This window comes from Macrosteles quadrilineatus, unplaced genomic scaffold (genome assembly GCF_028750875.1).
Source record: "Macrosteles quadrilineatus isolate MER2022 unplaced genomic scaffold, UCM_ALF_1.0 Scaffold_1__1_contigs__length_201487025, whole genome shotgun sequence".
NCBI lineage: Eukaryota > Metazoa > Arthropoda > Insecta > Hemiptera > Cicadellidae > Macrosteles > Macrosteles quadrilineatus.
In genome coordinates, this window is record NW_026542594.1 from 81,314,150 (window position 1) to 81,336,124 (window position 21,975).

Genomic DNA, 21,975 nt, shown 5'->3' on the forward strand with positions numbered 1-21,975 from the left:
TACGATTTTAATACTATTTAAAGGTTCTTCGAAAGGAAGAGATATCATATAACATACTAATAATAACTCCAATGACGTACGATATGGGAAATATTTTAATCATTGAATGATCAACCAAATTTGGCAACTAACGCAATTAAAATCATTATTGTTTTTACACTTATTACCCTTTAAACAATGCTAAATGCTCAAAATATGTATATTTTACCCAATTTATCGCAGTTAGATGAATTAACGTAAGCCTTGAAAATAACCGTCGATTTCGACGGGTTTCACCTAGTAAATCTTTAACAAATGTTTTAAAATAAAAACAAAGCAGAAGTTTTCAACAATCTTGAATCGATTATTATTTAGTCAATGTAGTTATTTCATGTTAAACATTCCTTCAACACAACAATAACCGTTAAGTTAGAAGAAAAAAACCTCATAATTTTTTCAGCCATTCTCAGTTTAATTCCTTTGACTTGAGCCATCTCCTATGATTCTACTACCATAGACTAACCAACACAAGTAGACTTCTCATCCCATTGTAAATTTTGAAGCTCGTTTTTCATGTCTAGTTCATGTACGCCACACTGGGCGCTAGTGTCGACGAAATTTTGTTTCTATTATTTTAGGGTTAATTTCTTGATTTGTGCTTTACTTTTTGGTTAAATAACTAGAGGACAATTTATTGTTTATGATTAGATCGTATTATTTGGTTAAACGAGGTTTTAAATGACTGTATTAACGGGAAACAAATTGTAAACAAAACACGACCTCTACATAAACGGTACAGAACTAACAATAAAATTGTCTTCAGCTGTTCCATTAGGATGAGAAATCTACTAAGGGAGTATGTTTTATCCATGGTTTTATCTATGCTACTACTTATCATACGCTTCTAATTTACTTAAAAATACACAAGATTGCCAATTGCACAGTAAAATAATTGATTTCAACATTCTAAGACGTAACTAAAAAGTATTTATTATTATAGGTAGGTCTAAAGTTATCCCTGGTTTTATATAGTACAGTATACAGTACGTTGCAGAATTGACTGGCAAATGAGTAATCCAAATGTATTGCTTACTGGTTTCATGATTAATCACGATCAGCTGAATTGAAGTAAACAAAAATCAGCAGTAAATGGTTTCTAATGCATTTCTTGTGGAGAACATTTTACGTTATATCTAATTTTGTGTTAAAATTTAGGGAATTTCACTATTTTTCCTGCCGTCACAGGATCGAGATCTTTAATTTCAGCCCTCTCCCGTCGTTCTACGACTTCCCAGTCGCCCACAATTTTGACGCAAAGAATCGGCTTACGTAATTAATATATAGATAGATAGATTCCAATTAGTTGTGATTTCTTATCCTAAGAGTTATACAAATCAGACCAATTTTCTCTAAGTTAAGGAAGTTAAGATTGAGCCACAAAAATAAATGAACCATTCTTTATACACTATAAACAAACTACAGTATAAAGTCATCAGCGTTGTCCGATATCCAGTTCGTTATATTAAGTAATTACATCGTGTTTGGGCCCATTATTTTCAGAATTTCATGTAGGAATCAAATATATAAATAAAAATTAATTTTAAATTAAAATAAAAAAAATTGCAGATTTGTGGGACTGTGACAGTAGGTGAGTATTGTTTGTCGCTTGGTCAGCCCGGCGAGCGGACGGGGAGGGTCGGTCGAGTTCCGAGAAGCGTCTTAATCCGCTGGATATCATAGCAAAACGGACGGACTATAATTTTGTGTTAAAATTTCGGCAATTTCACTATTTTTCCCGCCATCACGGGGTAGAGACCTTCAGTTTGAGCCCTCTCCCATTTCTACGGGGTGGCGGAATTGTACCCCCCTGGAATTGTACCCCCTGCAGGTTAGTGACGTCACGATGACGTCTCATTTTCTCGACCAAAACGGCGTGTACGGGCTGGAATTGTACCCTCCTCATAAAACTTTGATATTGTTATGCACGAGTGGTTTGATTAAATTCACTGGCATCTAAAAACTGTACGGACCGGAATTGTACCCCCCTGGAATTGTACCCCCTCAGTTATAACTCACTTTTATTTGGCTAGTGTACGGGGTGGAATTGTACCCCCCTGGAATTGTACCCCCCCATTTCACCCAGGAGCTTGTCTATTATGATTACCACCTAAAATCAAAACAATAGTTATGTTGGATATTAGAGGGGAATCACACGAAAGTGAGCTGAAACAAGTTACCCGACACCTAATGAATTGCTTGTTGTGAAAGGATATTCTAAGAAACTGCAAATTAAGGCCATTCCGAGTAACGTGCGAGAGACCTAACAGACTTCTTTGTACGTTATTCATTAATATTTTCTTACCCTTCCCAAGTACTAACTGTTCATGGGTTAGCTTAAATTCACAAAGGTTAAAACTTTGACAAACTGTGAAATACTTTGTACCAGATACCTACAACTAAATTTTACAACAGGTATTTTGTCCACCTTTGCCAGTAATAACTGTTTATAATTTGTTACCGAATGAACAATAATGCATATTATGTTTGAATTAACAAAAATTAAATACATTAACTTCTTTTCACGGTCATATTAAATTACGTTGAAAAGAGTGACGTGAACAAATAACCATTCCATTCTTATAGCGTAGTTATTGTATACAAACTAGTTTAGCTTAGTTATTAGGCCTATGTGCAGTAATCAAGAGGTAAGTATTTCAAATTTATAGAACTAAGCCGAAATTCGCTGCTTACGACTTCTCTTGAAAACAAAGTTTGTTAGGATCTGCACTGCTTGTATCGTTTTAAAAAAATCAATCAGCTTGGGTAATCAGGTTGTTCATGGTTTAAATAAAATTAATAAAATATGCATATAGCCCGAGGCGAAGTAAAGTGGCGAAGCCAGATTTTTGGATAATCCCTTCACAATTATAGTTCCTTAGTACAATCATGTTTTATCTATGGTACAATCACTATTCTGTACAGGTTTGAAAATCCAACATATGTCACTGTAGAAGGCATTCTCTACTACTTCATTTTCATAATACCAATTAAGTTTATCGAGTGGGTGGGGGGTACAATTCCAGCCCGTACACAAGCCAAGCTAGCTGTCCAAGAGGGTGGTACAATTCCGGGGGGGTACAATTCCAGGCCATACATCTGCTCTTTTTAATATCTAATATAATTATCCGGTTCACTGATCACTTGCCCACATTAAATATATTAGATTTCGTTCTGAAAATCAAAGTGTACGGGGTGGAATTGTACCCCCCCTAGGCGTGACGTCAAAATGACGTCGAGTGTTAATGAGTGTTTTGTGTTGGTGACGTTTGAGTGCAATGGCGTCAACGCAATGTTTTACTCCAATGGTGAAGAGTATATTTTACAACTTGTATGCCATTTTTTTAATTTTACATAATATGGACAGCTGTAAGCACGAACTATATAAGGAACATGAACTTACTTTGAGATAATTGCAGAGGAAACCCATCGAAGGCTAAATAAAACTGCACGAGAAGGACATTAAATCTGTATTTTCATAAAAGTCAAGTGGTTTCAGGAGAAATAAGACTACCGGTACTCCAAAGAATCCTTTATTAAAACTTGCATTGAAGGATTCAAATATTTACAATTAAGTGATTATAGACAATAATATTTATGGATATTTTTAAAAAGTGACATAAACTCTCAACTATACTCGCGTCAATGGTGGCACCATGTAGGCTACATTATCATTGGCGAAAATGCACATGCATATTAACATTAATGCAGCTATATGTATAAGTTGAGACACACGTTTGTAGAAAACACTAAAAAAGGCAATCTTCTAAACAATTTTAAAATACTTACAACTTTAATTATACAGAAATGTTCATAACACAGTAAGTAATTCCATTAGTTGCATAGTCTTTTTAATTAATTGAAAATTAAGTCTGTTATAACTCTTAAAATAGCTCCTGTAATACCGGTACTTGACAATTGCTAGATTTCTAGCAACGAGTACACAAGCTAAAAATTCAACAATGCATTAACATAATAAGCTCTCTTTCACGCTGCACGATTAGTAAGTAAACAGCAGAAGTAAGGCAGTGTTATGAAAGCAAATGTTTAGAAACCAAATTTATATGGTTTTATTCAACTTAATAATCAGCTACATTTTACATGAGAGAATTGCACAAAACAGTAAACAACATACATAAACAAAACAGTCTTAAATAAAACAGCTGAAGAAATATTTGACAGTACAATAGAAATCATACTACATAACATTCACCCCATCTTTTTTTTTTTATGTAATCCCTTAGATAGGTGGGAGGTCTTCGGACTCTAGTGGAACGACGCAGGTTTGTTTCTTCGTTATCCCTCACAGAAGTAGGGGTCACGGTCTCATGCAGAGGGGATGTTTCGATTTCAGATTGAATAGAGTTCCCAATTTCAGGTTGAAGCAGGTTTGATTCACATTTTAGGTCTTGAAGAACAGGATCTAGTTCTTGACTGGGATTTTCCGAAGTCACTGGCTCATCCTCTTGTTGGATAGATTCAGGGGGAACAGCGAGATGTCGCACCGATACCAGAGCCTCTCTACCATCTCTATACTTGATGCGAGCATAGTCTGGATTAGCCTCTATCAGCTGAGCTTGTTCCACTAAAGGTTCATATTTGTTATTTCTTACATGCTTTCTCACTAATACTGGTCCTGCATTCATGAGCCATTGAGGTTGAGAGGTGCCATAAAATGATCGTCTCTGGTGTTTGAAAAGACGTTCATGTGGGGTCTCATTTGTAGCTGTACATAGTAACGAGCGTATACAATGCAAAGCTTCTGGCAAAACATACTCCCACTGTTCTGTCTTCAGTCCCTTGTTTCTCAGAACAAGAGATACGGTCTTCCAAATCGTTCCATTATATCGCTCAGCTTGAGAATTACCTCGAGGGTTATAAGGTGAAGATCGGCTAGTGGCGATTCCTTTAGAGTGTAAGAAATCACTCAGTTCTTTTGACATGAAAGCAGAACCTTGGTCGGAGTGGACAAAATCAGGCATACCAAAGATGGTGAAGATTGATGCAAGTGCTTTGATGACAGAAGATGCTGATGTGTCCGAACAAGGAATAGCAAACGGATATCTTGAAAACTCATCAACAACCGTCAGTATATATTTATTCCTTGTCACAGATGGTATTGGCCCCTTAAAATCAATGTTAAGTCTCTCGAAAGGAGCCATTGCATGGATGAGTGTTGATGGGGTTTTTTGATAGAACCGAGGTTTCACTTCCGCACAAACAGAGCATGACACGGTCATTCGCCTGACATCTTCAATAGAGTAAGGGAGATTTTTACTTTTTAAGAAATGAACCATTCGTACTATTCCAGGATGTCCAATGTCACAATGAATTCTACGGAGCTTTTCGAAATCTCTACAAGTGATGGAAGATGAAACTCGTGAAAATGCATCTGCTACTACGTTTTCCTTGCCAGAACGGTACACTATGTCGTAAGAGAAAGGTGCTAGTTCCAATCGCCACTTTAAAATCTTGTTGTTCTTAACCTTTCCGCGTGTTTCTGATTGAACATATAGGACACAGATTTCTGGTCTGTAATTAATTTAAACCGTCTTCCAATCAGGAAATGCCTCCATTTCTGTATTGAATCGAATATTGCGAGGGCCTCTTTTTCCACAGCAGGTAGATGTTGTTCACTCTTAGTTAGGGTTCGTACTATTCCAGGATGTCCAATGTCACAATGAATTCTACGGAGCTTTTCGAAATCTCTACAAGAGATGGAAGATGAAACTCGTGAAAATGCATCTGCTACTACGTTTTCCTTGCCAGAACGGTACACTATGTCGTAAGAGAAAGGTGCTAGTTCCAATCGCCACTTTAAAATCTTGTTGTTCTTAACCTTTCCGCGTGTTTCTGATTGAACATATAGGACACAGATTTCTGGTCTGTAATTAATTTAAACCGTCTTCCAATCAGGAAATGCCTCCATTTCTGTATTGAATCGAATATTGCGAGGGCCTCTTTTTCCACAGCAGGTAGATGTTGTTCACTCTTAGTTAGGGTTCGTACTATTCCAGGATGTCCAATGTCACAATGAATTCTACGGAGCTTTTCAAAATCTCTACAAGAGATGGAAGATGAAACTCGTGAAAATGCATCTGCTACTACGTTTTCCTTGCCAGAACGGTACACTATGTCGTAAGAGAAAGGTGCTAGTTCCAATCGCCACTTTAAAATCTTGTTGTTCTTAACCTTTCCGCGTGTTTCTGATTGAACATATAGGACACAGATTTCTGGTCTGTAATTAATTTAAACCGTCTTCCAATCAGGAAATGCCTCCATTTCTGTATTGAATCGAATATTGCGAGGGCCTCTTTTTCCACAGCAGGTAGATGTTGTTCACTCTTAGTTAGGGTTCTTGAAAAGAAACATATTGGCCTTCCAGCTTGTGAAAGGGTAGCCGCTATAGCTGATTCAGATGCATCTGTTTCTACAGTAAATGGGATGTTTTCTTCAACTGCAGACATACTGGAGTTCGCTATTTCTTCTTTTAATGTCTTAAAAGCCAATATTTCTTTACTGCCTACTGGGAATGATTTGACTGTAGTAAGGCAATGAACCTTCTCAGAGAATTTAGGAATCCACTTTGCGTAATAGGACAACATGCCAAGAGCTCTTTTAAGGCTTGCATTATCAGTTGGAACGGGGAAATTCAAGAGTGATTGCAAGCGATCAGGATCAGGACGCATGGACATGTTTTCTTCAATGTACCCCAGAACTGGAATGCTGGTCAACGAAAACTTAGATTTTTCTTTGTTCAGGGTAAGATTATACTTTTTAGTTGCTTCCATGAATCTCTGTAGGTTTTGATCGTGTTCTGCTTGGCTACGACCACAAATAGTTACATCTTCCAGATATGCAAACGTGTCTAGTAGATTTTCTGTTTCTATAATCTGGTCAATAGTTCTTTGAAAACACGCCACACCATTTGTTACGCCGAAAGGAATTCGAGTGTATTGGTAAAGTCTCCCATTAGCTTCAAATGCAGTGAATGGTTTATCTTCATTCCGAATAGGTATTTGGTGATATTTTATTTTATTTTATTTTATTTTGCATGCTACAAAACAGAATATAAATCCCATTTACATTGCAGCACTATTCTAGTTTGTACAAAAATTGAGAACATGCTATGAGTTCATAAAATTGAATACAGTGAATAATAGACTAAGAATAATAAATATTAATTATTAAATAACGACAACAATAAATAATAGTAGCAAAAAGTAACAATAAATAAGAGTGACTAAGAATAACGCAAATAAATAAGATAAATAAATAATATAAATAAATAAGATAAGAAACAAAACATGAGACACAAGATAACTGATAACTGATGAAGGTGAGAGAAATAAATAACATTAGCCATTATGAGAGATTAAAGATTTTTTATAAGAGGCTAGGCTCGAGTTAAAAATATCAACGTTGTTTGATATTAAATTATATAGTCTCATCATCGTGTTGATAGGTGATTGAGCCCCTAGGCAAGTCCGTGAGAAGGACGGACTGAACAACGCGCGGGCTCTGGACGAGGGTGGCGTACAAGGAATGCTAAACTAGATAAGAGCTCGCTGTCATCAACCTTATCATTGAGTAGTTTGTGTAGAAAGATAAGCATCCCCATATCACGACGTTGCTTTAGACTGACCATTTCAAACAAGTTTAAAAGAGTATGGTTAAGATACATCAAATGTGAAGTATCCAAACTTCTTGAAGAATAAATATCTAAGGAATTTGATTTGTATTTGCTCAATCATGTTGACAAGATAGGTTTGATGAGGATACCACACAGTTGCTCCAAACTCAAGTTTAGGCCGTACCAGGGTGCAATATAAAAGTTTGAGACTGTAAATGTTGGTTATAAAACTTCCTGATCTGAATATGAAGCCAAGAATTCGATACGCTGATCTACAAGACTCGATTACATGATTAGAAAAACACAACTTGCTATCAATTGTAACACCAAGATCTGTGACACTACTTCGACTACCCAGTAAATTACCATTCATGGAATATTGGAAGTTAACAGCGTTGTGAGTGCGTCTAGTGTAACTGACAACAAAACATTTATCTGAATGGAATTTTAAACCCACATCACTCCAAGCCACTAGTCTATCCAGGTCTTGTTGCAATAGAAGACAATCACTAACGTCGTTTATTTCTCTAAAGATCTTTAGATCATCAGCATAAAGAAGGACTTTACTATTCAACACACTGTTAACGATGTCATTAATGAAGATTATGAACAATAAAGGACCAAGGTTCGAACCCTGGGGAACCCCTGAAGATACAACAAATTCAGAAGATGAACTTCCCTGAAAAAAAACAAACTGTTTTCTGTTATGTAAGTAGGTCGAAAAAAAACGCAAACCATTGCAGGTGATACCAAGATAATTCAGTTTTGACAATAGTGATAGATGGTTGACTTTGTCAAACGCTTTCTCAAAATCAGTATAAATGACATCAACCTGACCTCCTTTGTCCAAAGAGGAAATACAAAAATCAGAAAAATTCATCAGATTAGTATTGATAGACCTCCGAGGATAAAAACCATGTTGGAGAGGCGTAATCCAGAACTTCACATGATTGAAAACCCTGTCATACAACACGGCTTCGAACAGCTTCGCTGGCGTGGACAAAATAGCAACCGGTCTGTAGTTTTTGATATCACTCTTTTTCCCCTTCTTGTGAATAGGGACAACTTTTGTAGTCTTCCAAAGATTAGGAAAATACGACTCACCTATAGACAAATTGAAAATCTTAAGAAGAGGCTTAACTAACAGTTCAGCACAACCTTTGAATATGAAAGAAGGGACACCATCAGGGCCTACAGAGCGTTTGGGTTTAAGTTTTTTTAATGCCAACAATAACTCCTCCTCAGTGACATCACCAAATGCGAGATAACCAGAGTGTGCATGGACAGGTGAGCAGACCGCCTGGCGATACAACTCCTCATTATCAAGATGTGTGGGAACGTAAACAGATTGGAAGTAAGTAGCAAATGCCTCCGTTATCGCAACACTCCCCTCCACCTCCTCCCCATCCAGAGTCATTGCAGCCACACGACTATCACTCGATCTTAGTCCCTTAATAATACTCCAAAATGAATTAGGATTTACCTTAATAGTATTTTCAATGTCATTCAAATATTTTAAGTAATCATTGATATGCCTCCTTCAGGTCGATTGTACTGAACACTTTATATTGAGCAAGCTTAGAGACAAATGATTCAATGTGAGGTAGAGGGTAGGCGTCAAGCTGTGTGAATTTGTTGATGGTTTGAGAGTAGTCAATACACAGACGTCTCTTGTGCCCATTGTTGACCACAATCACTTGGGCTCTCCAAGGTGATTTACTCGGTTCAATTATTCCTTCTGATATAAGCCTAATTACTTCACTTTTTATGAACTTATTATCATCTTCAGAGTAGCGGCGGGACTTGATGGCTACAGGCTTGACGTCATTAGTTAGATTATCAAACAGTGGTGGGGGTGATACTTTAGCCCTAAGTAGATTGCAAACGTTGAAGGGTGGGCGTTTACCACCGAAATTCAGGTCCACAGCAGAATGTTGCCGAAGGATGTCATGTCCAATTACAACATCGGCACATAAATCAGTTAAGACGAGCAGCTTTGTCTGTGAGTATTCGTGGCCATCGCACACCATGTCAACAATACAGTGGCCAAGAGTTGATGAAACATGGCTTGTTGATGCCATCGATATTTCATGCTTTGTTGGGTATTTAGAAATATTGAATCTTTTCACAGTAGCTTCAGATATAAAACTGTCGGAACTCCCAGTATCAATAAGTGCATCTACTGGTTTGCCATTTAACATCAGTGATACTGTAGCTTTTGAAAGACATTTTTGTGAGGCAGCAACAAGAGAAGAAGACATTGAGTTTATTTCTGTCTTTTCACTTTGAGTTATTTTACCCTTAAATGCCCTACTTTGGTTGCGAGAATTGCAAACTGTTGCCCAATGGCCTTTCTTGTCACAAATATTACAAACTGAGTCTTTGGCAGGACAGTTGGCTCGAGAGTGTCGTGACCGTCCACAAAAGAAACATTTTTCTCTTCTTATCGAGGATAATTGGTGTGAAGACGAATCAGAAGCTGCCTGAGAAACATTTGTATCAGTAACATCAACATTTTTAGGAGTTGACTGAGATATAGAGTTACAAGGGCTTAAAATATATGAAACCGCCTGATTTTCAGCTGATTCCAAGGTAGTGGCTTGATTATAAGCTTCTTCAAGAGTCAAAGTTAGATTTTCAAGAAGTCTTTGTCGAATGGACTGTGATATTAATCCTCGAATGAAAGCGTCTCTTATGTACTCGTTGCGATTTTCATTAGCAGTGACAGATTTAAAGTTGCATGCTTTACTAAGTTCTTTGAGTTTTCGAAGATACTGATCAATATTTTCTCCAGGTTCCTGTCTTCTAGTGGCCAGTTGATGACGTGAATATACCTCATTAGTAGGCTTTTATAAAGAGTTTGTCAAGAATAGATATAGCTTCAGTATAAGAATCAGCTTCTGAGATTATTTCATATATGTTGTAGTCCACAAAATTAGATAGAAGTTTTAGTAGATCATCTTCTGCAGCACATATTTCTTCCATGAAATTCTCGAAAGTGGTTTTCCAATGTTTCCATTGACGATCAGAATGGGGGTCATTAGGGTCCAAAGATAGGCGCTCAGGCTTGAAGTATTTATCCATTTAGATTTCTTGGAATAAATAACTTTAATAGAAAAGATAGAATAGAACTTGTATAGGAGAACTTGTAATAATATAGTTAAAAGATTAAGTTGAATAAATTGTTATGAAAGCAAATGTTTAGAAACCAAATTGATATGGTTTTATTCAACTTAATAATCAGCTACATTTTACATGAGAGAATTGCACAAAACAGTAAACAACATACATAAACAAAACAGTCTTAAATAAAACAGCTGAAGAAATATTTGACAGTACAATAGAAATCATATTACATAACAGGCAGAACGGCAGAACGGCGGTATTGGTTCAAGGCTATTAAAAAGCTTTTTCTTTTTAATAGCCTTGGTGGTTTACCATACACGCCTGCAACGATGCGCTGCAAACCACGCGACGAGTAGCTAAATGAACCGTAGTGTAAGTGAGCCTTCTAATATTTGTAGAGGGTTCACTTACTCTACAGATCATAGTGCCTATGAACTGTAGTGTAAGTGAGCCGTCTTCTATTTGTGTAATAGCATAGACTAACCAACACACTAAGGGAGTATGTTTTATCATAGATAGTAGATTTCTCATCCTTATGGAACAGCTGAAGACAATTTTATTGTTAGTTCTGTACGGTTTTCTGTAGAGGTCGTGTTTTGTTTACAATTTGTTTCCCGTTATTACAGCCATTTAAAACCTCGTTTAACCAAATAATACGATCTAATCATAAACAATAACCAGTCCCCTAGTTATATAACCAAACAGTAAAGCACAAATCAAGAAATTAGCCCTAAAATAATAGAAAGAAAGTTTCGTCGACACTAGCGCCAATGTGTCACGTACATGAACTAGACACGAAAAACGTGCTTCAAAATTTACAATGGGATGAGAAGTCTACTTGTGTTGGTTAGTCTATGGTTTTATCATAGACTAACCAACACAAGTAGACTTCTCATCCCATTGTAAATTTTGAAGCACGTTTTTCGTGTCTAGTTCATGTACGTGACACAAAAGCACTAGTGTCGATGACACTTTGTTTCCATTATTTTAGGGTTAATTTCTTGATTTGTGCTTTACTGTTTGGTTTTATAGCTAGGGGACAAGTTATTGTTTATGATTAGATCGTATTATTTGGTTAAACGAGGTTTTAAATGGCTGTAATAACGGGAAACAAATTGTAAACAAAACACGAACTCTACATAAACCGTACATGAACTAACAATAAAATTGTCTTCAGCTGTTCCATAAGGATGAGAAATCTACTAAGGGAGTATGTTTTATCTATGGTAATAGTTATTATGAAATAAGCTCGTATAGTATACGAGCCTACTCCTGTAATTTATATAAATTCAGTATTTTGGCTCGTATACTATACGAGCTTATTCCTGAATGGGTCGCTGTCAATGCGCCACCACGTCAAACCGCCACCTCGGTGTTTTGGTCAGAGGTGTCAACCCGCCACCACAAAAAAACCGAGGTGGTGGCCACCTCGACAACAGGTCACCACGACAACCCACCACCACACAATTTTCCGAGGTGGCGGGTTGTCGTACACACTCAAGTCAATGAGCCACCACGACAACATGCCACCGCGACAACCCGCCAACATCAGTTTTAACAGAGGTGGCGGGTTGTCGTGAAGCTCCATGTTCGATGTCGGCAACCCGCCACCTCGCACGTAGGCGACAACGTGCCACCCCGTCAACCCGCCACCACTCTTTTACGAGGTGGCGGGTTGACGTGTACGCTCAGTGTTCGGTGCCGTCAACGCGCCACCTCGCTCATAGGCGACACCGTGCCACCTCGACAACCCGCCACCACGCACTCTTGTCGTAAATCGGTTGGATTTATATTCTGTAGCATTAAATATATTGTACTTTGATTCAATTAATTTAGAGAACGTTAATGTACCTAACTCTTAAATGGCATTACTGGAAATTTTAGTTTATTTTCGGAAGAAAGATTGATAGGTAATACAATTATTAACATGGTGAAAGATTGATATTTGAAAGGGTCTCACGCCCTTAAGGGTAGGAACTTTTAAATTCTAAAATCTTAATGCAAAACTACGAATTGGTCCAAATCGTTTAACAACTCAAACGTTGAAATTTGTCCACAAATAAGGGAGGAGTAGTGTTCACAAAACACAACCCTCGCGTATTAATATGAGATGATAAATACTTATAAAAAAATAGAATATTTAATTTTCCTACAGTTACCTAACAATGTACATGTTCTCTCACTGATTTGAGAAAGCAAAGTTGCCAATTCGCTCATCAGTGAGACAATGTTAACATTGTCTCACTCTAATTACTTTGTCTCACTCCAGATTTGCAACGTGAAGGCACGAAATAGTGAGCGCGTATCATGCAGACAAGGCCGTATGCGCGCGAAATACGTTGGCAGCACTGGCTGTAAATCAGCTGGTCAGCTGTTGTACTGTTGTATCATTAAATGTAATATTAAAAGTTCACTTCTGTGTAAAAATATGTCACGTTTCTTCACCAATTTATTTGTTTTATGGTAACTGTAGGAAAAATATAATGTGCAACTCTAGTACAAAGTGCAATTGCTCACTAGTGTTGCACAAATAACTATTTTTCATTAGGCGTATAAATATATATATAAGTTTTTATGCGCACCTACCAACACGTGCGCACGCAACATACGTGTGAAAAGCATGCATTTTATAAATTTAAACCGGCGATAGTCAGGGATAGTCTTGTGCCATTGTCTTGTGCATAGTAATGGTGATTGCGAAAGCAAGACGCAAAGAAAAGTGTATTCACTTGAATTCAAAAGGTAATTCGGGTGAAATTATCGGTATTCTTTGATTAGACCACGAATACTATAAGATACCCGGTATGGATTATAAACATAAATAAATGATGTTTTAAAAAAAATAGTACAACACCTTATTGCTGTAAGAAGTGTGTATTGTGGTCCAGAAGTTATTTAAGCTTTTGTGATTTTTAACTATATACTATCACCGCTTTCCCATGATATAGGATGTTAAATGCTTATGGGAGAAAGTATGTTTCAGAATGCTGATACCGTTTATTTTTACATTTATTTTGTCATTTCTAATGTTTGATATTAAGTAATCGTCCGTGATATGAAATAAATTGAATCACGTATATTGACGCTTTCAATTGGCTGAAGGCCACTGGGGCAGAGCCCTGATGGAATTTCAAAATGTTTTGTTTTATGGCAAATTTACATGTCACGACCTATCCAACGACACCTTAAACTTGATGATCGGATGTGTAGCAGTTTCAAAACAATAATCACAACATTTGTGTTGGCCAATTAAATATTTAAATAATTATGATGTTTATGTGTAAATGTATCCTCGACTAAACAATTTTCACAATGTGCAGTATATCGTATCTACATAGGTTAAAATAACATTACTGATTCATTTGAACCTTAATTACGCATCAAGCAGTTTCATTATACGATTAGATACAAATTTGACTTAGGATTATAACCTGAAAAAAGTCAAAGCCAAAGTCCTTTATTTTTGTTAACCTGATTTTTCTTAAAAACAAATGTTTTTTCCCAAGATAATGACTTTTGGTACCATTTGCCTCCGTTTAATAACTGATCAACGCTGTTTGGCGAAATAATATTACATTTGGATGGTAAAAATGTAACTGGCCTAAGCGTTTATTTCAAGTTACGGCCTGATTCATACGTTGAAGCACAGTGCTACTATACTAATATTACAAATGAAAGTTTGTGTGTTTGTTTGGGGTTCAATCACTCAATAACGATTCATTTGGCACATCGGGATTAGGCTGAAATTTGGCATGATGATAACACTTTCCTGATTAAAATATAGGCTTGTTATTACCTCAAAACTTTTTTCTGCCTTCTTGCCTTTTTGAATATCTCTTCGTATGTATTAGAACAATAGCACAATATACCTCATTATTAAAAAATCAGGAACGAACAACGAATTATTACTGGGAAAGGTGAACGAAATGCATGTTGTAAAATGTAGACGTGGACACCTGGTGATTGTTTAATTTTAATATATAAACAAACCCATAACAGTCAGTACTGGGAACTTTAAAGGAAATATTAGGGAACAGAATACAGGGGTGTCCCGTTAATCCCCTCGCACGTTTCTATGAATGGACTTAATATGCATTTCTTAGATTTTTCTTTCACATCAAAAGGCCATTCCAGTTATTGAGGTGTCGGGTCCCTCAGGTCAGTTCACTTTCCCGTAGTTGCGAAATCGCGATTGTCCTTTAATTTCCAACCTAAATACTGTTTTCATTTCACGTAGTAATCACAAAAGAGAACCAAACTAATATTCTGCTGTTGATAAAACTATTCTATTTCTTGTATTAATTTATTTTATTTAGCCGTCGGATTATACTTTTTGAAAGATTTTTAGACAAAACAATCCAAATCACTGTTTTGAATGATATTGGACACGTTTCTTTAAAATTGTACTATAAAACGTCACTTACTAAATACCATAATGTGACGAGATAATACGTTATCTGAAAACAAATGGCGACCTGTTTAGAGTAATAATCTTCCTACCATCTTTCAATTATATCTTTACGTTATAATTTATTTACAATCAGTGAATACACGGAACTAGCTGCTGTGCCCGTGCTTCGCAACGGGAAGATGTACCAAACGTCCATACTGCCTACTGTAATCCAAACACTTGTTAGGTAGATTGAATTTTTAAACAAACAGCCATCAAATTTTTACAAAAATGTACGCCCTACATTGTAATTACCCTACTGTTTACATTAAAATATATCAATAACATAATTTTAATAACTTATGATTATAGAATTTTTCTTCATTTCAATAATCAATTGCATAAATAAACCTACCACATAGTTGTGTAAATTACGTAATGTTTACAATTAACATATGTTCTTCTTCTTCTCATTTTTAATTTCTGACAACAGTTGGAGTTACATAACAATGTCTGTTTCCCATGAATCTTATGGAGAAATACGAAACTTTAAAGGGCCCCAGGGCCTCACCCTAATTATTTCCCTAAAAAGAAAGTTTCCTGCACAACTTCACGTTACGCTCTTTCCAAATGACACCAAAAACATGCCAATCGGTTTAGTAGTTTCGAAGGAGTAAATCTCACATAGAACCTGCTTGCGTATAAAATAAGTTCAAAATCCCTCACCTCAGAATTTTGAAAGCCCGTGGAGCAGATACTAGTTCAATATCGAAGGGGGTGATAGTTCTAATCATGGTGGAAGTAAATATATTTACTTCCACCATGTCTCTAATCCTCGGAGCGGTAGCTTGATTTTTGTCCAATTTGAGTCCAATCGGCTCAGTACCTTATAGTTTATCTCATACAAACACACATACACCACCTCTTCTTTATAATAGTATAGATAGATTTATATAGTAGATGATAGATGGATAGATAGATGTCATTATTATGTGATTATTGTTATTGTTTATATTAATTTGATTTGTTTACAAGTTATGTACACAGATTTAGTTTAGTTAGTACAGATATTTTTGTTAAATATGAATCAATTATTTCACACAATTTTCAACAGTACATTAGTGGAATGCCCCGAACCCATTGTGCCAAGAGTAATTAATTACTCCGGATAATGCCAAAGTACCATTAATACCGTAATATTACGGTATTAATGGTACTTTGGCATTATCCGGAGGCCACCCTTATACAGCGTGCTGCGGCGGTAATGTTAGGTTGGGTTATCATAAATATGTTTGTAGGACTTTCTTAGTTTCGTTTTGAATGGAATGATACCAGATGAGTGATACCATCGGCAAATCCCCTCCAAGTAGGCCAAGGTCAGGTCGTTGACCAATGGCTGGAGCGCGCGCATCACCTGTCACCACCTGTATCTTAGGTATCGTCACTCATGGGGTATCGTTCGATTCATAACGAAACGATGAAACCTAACCTAACATAACCGCCATAGCGCGCAGTATAGGCCTACATACTCGGCGGAGTTCATGTGGCAGGGGCGGTGACGCATTCAACGCAATCTTGCCTTCTGGGAGGCAGAACTCAAAAACCGCTAATTGCAATTGCAATCATTTCATATTTGGACAGTAAGTTAATTAAAGTATGTTCTTTCTAATAATGTGTTTTTTTGTCTTAGGTAAAAAAAAATCCCTCTAGAAAACAAGTGGCCTCCGAATAATACCAAAGTAACGGTATTTCCTGAAGCATGAAAAATTCAATAGAAATCTTGGTTTAAGATATCTCCTAATGAGATTTTTGGAATTTATCTGTCTGGTATGAACTTCTCTGGGCATGTTGTATTGTTAGATTCATAATGAAACGAGGAAACCCAACCTAACATAACCGCTACAGCGCGCAGTATTTACTCAGTATCTACTCGGCGGAGTTCGTGTGGCAGCTAGGGGCGGTGACGCATTCAACTCAATCTTGCCTTCTGGGAGGCAGAACTCAAAAACCGCTAATTGCAATTGCAATCATGTAAAATTTGGACAGTAAGTTAATTAAAGTATGTTCTTTCTAATTATGTGGTTATTTTTGGCCTTAGGTAAAAACAATCCCTCTAGAAAAGAAGTGGCCTCCGAATAATACCAAAGTAACGGTACGGTATTTCCTGAAGCATGAAATGGAATTTCAAGTAGAACATAATAAATTCAATAGAAATCTTGGTTTAAGATATCTCCTAATGAGTTTTAGCGAATTTCCCTATAGGGAAGTAGCTATTACCGTAGGTGGCACGGTAAGACCTAGACCCGGGACTGATTTACTTTTTCATTTTGATGTTCCCAGAGGCCAAAAACAACATTCGTTCAAATTTTTATATATGTATATATATATATATATATATAGACATATATATATATATATACGTCCGTGAACGCGATAACTTGAGTAATTTTTGTCGGATTTTGATGAAATTCGGTTTAAAGGTGTAAAGCGGGATAAACTTGAATGAGTTCGCGAACCAGCATGATCGGACCATGGGAACGGGGCTTTACGGGGGGTTTTATGGGGTAAAAATTGGTTTTTCTCACTTTTGACCCTCAAAACACAAAATTTCCCAATTTCTCTTTAGACCTTTTTAAAGAGCTTAAAAAAACAATTAATTTAGTATATAAAAGTATTTTTGTTCGGTTAATAGTAACGGAGAAAATTAAAAAAATTGTAAATTTAAAATTCCCATGTTATTCTTATGGAGAATATTGTAGTTGAAATGTTGTAGTTTGCTTGTTTATGGATATATTTTGTATTTTGATCAAATTTATTTATTTTGTACTAAACTATCAAAATTTTACAAAAAAAAACACACTTTATTAGTTTCCTTGTAGCAGCAAACCTAGGTAGCCTACTGGTTAAACCTAATGTTATTAAAATATATATTTAATTTAAAATCAATTAAGACAAATGGAAATTCGCTTAGTCGGCAGGTTTGCTGCGGCGGGGGTATTTTGGAATATATCTGTCTGGTATGAACTTCTCTGGGCAATACCCTTGACTCAGAGGTCAAAGTACGTTACCCGGTTGGGTCGAGTCGCTAGTTCTGTATCCTTTCTCAAATTCTTCTAAATAGAAAAACAGGTGCGAGCTGACTAGCTCTTTGTGTAGCCACACAAAGTACATTTTAGTCTGTTGTACTCTGTATCAACGATGTATATTTTGTTTTATGTTTTTGGTTGAATGTATTATTATTTTCACCACAATACAGTTTTAAGAGAAATTATAACCGAACAATACATTTTCATCATTTTTGTTTAGGCCATACACACGTGAATTACAATTAATTAATGAAGTTTGTTACCCTAACAGCACCAGATATCCATTGAATATTCAAAGTGGTTGAGATATGTCTGATTAATGTAATTAACGTGTAATTAAATATATTTTTAAAATATCTAATCTAAGACGATGTATATTTTGTTTTATGTTTTTGGTTGAATGTATTATTATTTTCACCACAATGCGGTTTTAAGAGAAATTATAACCGACCAATAGATTTTCATCATTTTTGTTTAGGCCATACACACGTGAATTACAATTAATTAATGAAGTTGTTAGGTAACTTATTTTGTAATTCTTTGTCATAATGCTGAAATAGTATATTTCGTACCTAGGGCCGAAAACGAGGTTTTGCCGGCTCGAGATAGTTTTTAAGTTCGAGACGAAGTCGAGAACTTAAATCGATCGAGAGCTGCTAAACCATTTTCGGTCCGTGGTACGAACACTGTTTTTCACCACACTACTAATTCACCATAATAATAATGAAAACTGATAGTCAATGCAACTTTAAGGTTATGTGAAGAAGTAATTTCAGGAATCAGCAAAAATAATAATAAACAGTTGCTAGGCAACGGTGAAAATAAAGCAATTCTATTTCAATGCTATGGATACTGTTTGTGTAATTAATATGCAAGCGGACAGCTGATTTTGCGGCCCCGGGATGTAAAAACCTGCTCGGTCCCCAAATTACGATGACAGCTGGCATGGCCAGCAAAACGTAACTCTCAGCCACCAATTAACGTATGTAATACAGCCAAAAACATCATAGTGTGGTGAAAAAGAAAATAAGTATGGGTATTATACCATGTATACTCCTACAAAAAATCCTAAGAAACTAATAACTTATTTTTCAAAATTATTAAAAATTCATGTTTTGTCTTCAATAAAAATATGCGAAAACATAACAAATATTGTTATTTTAATTCTAGAATCACCCTTAGTCGTTAATTTGTAGTGAGTTTATCTTACAATTTTTTTAAAAACAATAACCGTTGATTAAAAGAAAAAATTGTCTTGCGTGGATGCGCGTGTACTTTATTTCTATGGCAGATCTTTTTAGGAAAACGATTCGAAAATTAATGAATTCACAATAACTAATGTCGAGTTAACTTAACAGTAAACTAGATAACACATGTCCAGGTAAACTGCAAAAAGTGATGCATTTTATAATACACAGACAACAGCGGCTTTTGCCAACAAAGATGGCGGGTTGTCGTATACGCCCCATATTAACTCTCGTCAACCCGCCACCTCGCATGTAAGCGACAACGTGCCACCACGTCAACCCGCCATCACTATTTTATGAGGTGGCGGGTTGTCGTGTACGCTCAATGTTCGGTGTCGTCAAACCGCCACCTCGCACGTAGACGTCAACCAGCCACCACGTCAACCCGCCACCACACTAAAGAGGTGGCTGGTTGACGTGTATGAACACGTCTAAGCACCACCAGGACAACGTGCCACCACGACAACCCACCACCACACAATTTTCCGAGGTGGCGGGTTGTCGTGCAAGCTAGAGACAACGTGCCACCCCGACAACGAGCCACCACGTCAACCCGCCACCTCAAACTTCTTCTTCTTTTTGATGGCGGGTTGACTTGGTGGCGGGTTGACGTGGTGGCGCCTTGGCGCGTTCCCTCCTGAATTATTCAAGAATTCATACGCTTCGCTCATAGTCACTATGATCTGTAGAGTAAGTGAACCCTCTTCATTTATGTGATATTTTTGATCGGCTCGTATAGTATACGAGCCTGTAGTTCAAGTGAACCTTCAATATTATTTACGAAGCTCGTATAGACTATGATTTGCAGTATATCAGCCCGATACGCTATCCATTAGAACACCAAAGCTGATGGCTATCGACCGTTTTGTTACGGTAATGGCGTTCCCTCAGCTAATAAGAAGCCCTCAGCTGTCTTCGTAGCCTCTTCTATACCTCCCCTGAGTAAATACCAAGTCTCATACTTCCAACTTCTAGTGATGGCAAAATTTCACAAAACATCGATGTATCGTTCAAAAGAAATCGATGGCATAAAAATATCGATGTTTGAAACGATAAACATCGATGTTTGGAAAACATCGATATTCATTTGCCATCACTACCAACTTCCATACTTGCTATTGCTATTCGTTTCGTAGTGTAAGTGAACGAACACTGAACAGTGAACCCTAACCTAAAATAATAGCACTAGATAGAATAGAAGGTAGGCCTAGATAAAGGAAATCAAAACGATAAACTATCTTAATTTACCTTAGAATCAAAATGTTTTATTGCCATACTAGCTAATCTTCGTTAATCTTCGGATCATTTTTGTACCGTTATTTCCAGGTAAAAAGTGAGTCTTCTACTTTAATCACTTAGAATTAACATAATACTAGTGTCTCAGCGTGAATGTAATATGTAATAAAGATTTTGTTTCATTAACTTTAGTTCTCCATTTTTTTAGCCACAGTTCGAAATCATTTAATGTAACTTGCAATTGATTTGAAGCATCTTGAGGATTTTCGTGAATGGAGAGAAATGCAGTATCATCCGCAAACGTAGCAACCGTAATATTTTGGCCCACGGGGATGTCGGAGGTATATAGTAAATATAAAACAGGTCCAAGAACACTACCTTGGGGTACTCCAGATTGAATAGGTTTCAAGTCGGATAAAATTTCCTGAAATTTAACCTGGAAGAATCGTTCATTTAAGTAAGATTTTAACAAACTGTAAAAAGAATGGGGGAGCAATGATTTAAGTTTATACAGAAGTCCAGTGTGCCACACTTTATCGAATGCCTGTTGTACATCCAGAAATGCAGCAGAACAGTACTTTTTTGTTTCAAATGAATTTTTAATGATGTCTACTAGTCTGTGGGTTTGTTCAACTGTAGAGTGTCCTTTCCGACAGCCAAACTGATGCTCAGGAATCAAATTTAAGTCTTCTATAATTGGGTTCAATCTTCTTAGGATTAGTTTTTCAAATAATTTGGATACAACAGGAAGCAAACTTATGGGTCTGTAGGACGAGACCTCATTTGGTGGTTTGCCTGGTTTTGGAATTACCACAAGTTGAGCTATCTTCAATTGAACTGGAAAATATTCTAGCCGTAATATTGCTTTAAATATGAAGGTCAGCAATAATATTCCTTTTCGTGGCAATTCTTTCAGACTCCTGCCAGTGATTAAATCGTATCCGGGACTTTTTTTGGGTTTATTTCCTTTTGTATTACTTTTAGAACTTCGGACGGTGTACAGGGTGATAAAGGCAAAGATAATTGATTAGGTGAATCCAAATATTCAAAAATATCACTCTCGTCGTTTGGTGGATTGGGAAGTAAGTTAAGGGTTTGAATACATCTGAAAAGTAATTTGAGAATATACTTGCTTTCTCCATGTTAGTTTTGGCCCAATTTCCATAATTTTTCCTGATTGGTGGAACATGTTGTACTGGTCACTTTACGTACCTCGTGGAT

The 21,975-nt window shown here is 36.6% G+C and overlaps 1 protein-coding gene across 5 annotated transcripts in view; it reads left to right on the top strand.

The window, feature by feature from the left end:
- Positions 1 to 20,415: 20,415 nt before the first annotated feature.
- LOC128983673 (peroxisome biogenesis factor 10) overlaps positions 20,416 to 21,975 on the top strand; it is a 60,516-nt gene continuing 58,956 nt past the window's right edge. Inside the window, exon 1 of one of the 5 annotated variants that reach the window (XM_054403066.1) lies at positions 20,416 to 20,460. The gene's annotated coding sequence lies outside the window, so the exon portion shown is untranslated. Of the gene's footprint in view, positions 20,461 to 20,641; positions 20,852 to 21,975 lie in introns of those variants that run through there. The other 4 variants (XM_054403065.1, XM_054403067.1, XM_054403064.1 and 1 more) reach the window with 4 other exon arrangements.